Source organism: Canis lupus, chromosome 8 (genome assembly GCF_011100685.1).
Source record: "Canis lupus familiaris isolate Mischka breed German Shepherd chromosome 8, alternate assembly UU_Cfam_GSD_1.0, whole genome shotgun sequence".
In the NCBI taxonomy this organism is placed as follows: domain Eukaryota; kingdom Metazoa; phylum Chordata; class Mammalia; order Carnivora; family Canidae; genus Canis; species Canis lupus.
This window is the reverse complement of record NC_049229.1, coordinates 68,919,524-68,921,208: the sequence shown is the minus strand read 5'-3', so window position 1 is coordinate 68,921,208 and position 1,685 is coordinate 68,919,524.

The following is a 1,685-nucleotide window of genomic DNA, read 5'->3' as shown; positions in this document are numbered from 1 at the left end:
CGCTGGGGCCCGGGATCTCGCGAGGCCGGAGCGGGCGCGGCTCGCCCTCCCCACCGCCCACCGCCCACCGCCCTCCGCCCTCCGCCCACCGCCCTGGGCCGAGCCTTCGGCCCTGCCGCCCCGCCCACAGCCTGCGGCGAGGCCCCGCCCCCCTCTCTGGTTGGTCGGGGCGGGGACACCTGAGGCCGAGCGACCAATCGCCGCGCTGGGCTCCGGAGCCCCGCCCTCCCCGGCCCCCGCCCCGAGCGCGCGCCCAGCCGCTCACCGAAGCGCCGGCAGGGGGCGGCACAGGGCGGGCCAGGCGGCCGGGGCGCACCGGCTCCGACCCCAAGGCCGGTCGGAGGTTAGCAGTTCCCGAGTCGTCCCCTTGGCCAGGTGACCGGTTCCTACGGAACTTCCCGTGACGTGTTCTCCAGGCCGCCCCGCGGGCCGCGTCCCACGCGGTCTCCGTCCCACGCCGCCCTGCCGAGCCTCGGCTCCCGGCCTCCGCGGGGCGGGGGGGCCTGCCCGGGCCGTTGCAATTACAAGTCCCTTCCCCCTCGCCCCTGCAACGCCCCTTCCGCCCTGCGAGACCCCGGCCTGCAGGCCGCCTCCTCCGGGAAGCCTTCCCTGCAGCCCCTGCAACGCCCCTTCCGCTCTGCGAGACCCCGGCCTGCAGGCCGCCTCCTCCGGGAAGCCTTCCCTGCAGCCCCTGCAACGCCCCTTCCGCTCTGCGAGACCCCGGCCTGCAGGCCGCCTCCTCCGGGAAGCCTTCCCTGCAGCCCCTGCAACGCCCCTTCCGCTCTGCGAGATCCCGGCCTGCAGGCCGCCTCCTCCGGGAAGCCTTCCCTGCAGCCCCTGCAGCCCCTGCAACGCCCCTCCCGCTCTGCGAGACCCCGGCCTGCAGGCCGCCTCCTCCGGGAGGCCTTCCCTGCAGCCCCGGGCGACGACTCCCCGCCATTCCCGGGGCTCCGCGCTACTCTCCCGGCCTGGACGCGTCGTTATTTGGGGATGTTTCTCCCGGAGGGCACGGGGGCACGGCGACTTCGGGGCCACCTGTCGTCACCTACAACTGACCCGAGGGAGGTGCAGATGGGGCGTCCCGTGTGAAGTGCGGGGGGCTGGGAGGCAGGGAAGCCCCCACCAGGGCGGGGCCGGACGGGGGCGGAGTGTGGGCCGGACCCTTCGCTGGAGACGCGACCCAAGGGTCACCCGGCACCCAGTGCTCAGCGCGCGGAAACGGCAGCTTAGCGCCAGGAGTCAGGAAGGCGCTAGGGGAGCGCGGGCGGAGCCTCGGGAGAGGGACAGGGGCGCGCAGGCCCTGCGGCGGGGCGCTCACCCCGGGACCCTACTGCTTTGGCTTGCCGGGGCCTCCTCCCCTCTCCCCTCTAGAAAGGCAGCTCTAAAGGCGCCACAGGTGCTGCCCCTAAAAAGTTTACCCCGTTATCCGTCTCTTTACCATGTTTGTATTTATTTTTTTTCCTATTCTGTTTTTGTTTGCTTTTTTTAAGTAATTTCTACACCCAAGTGGGGCTGGAACTCACAACCTGGAGATCAAGAGCCCCATGTCCACCAACTGAGCCAGCCAGGCGCCCCTTATTCCGTTCTTTTTTTTCACTAGATGAACTACTGATTGATTGATTGATTGATTGATTTAAAAGATTTTATTTATTTATTCAGGAGAGAGACAGAGAGAGAGAGGCAGA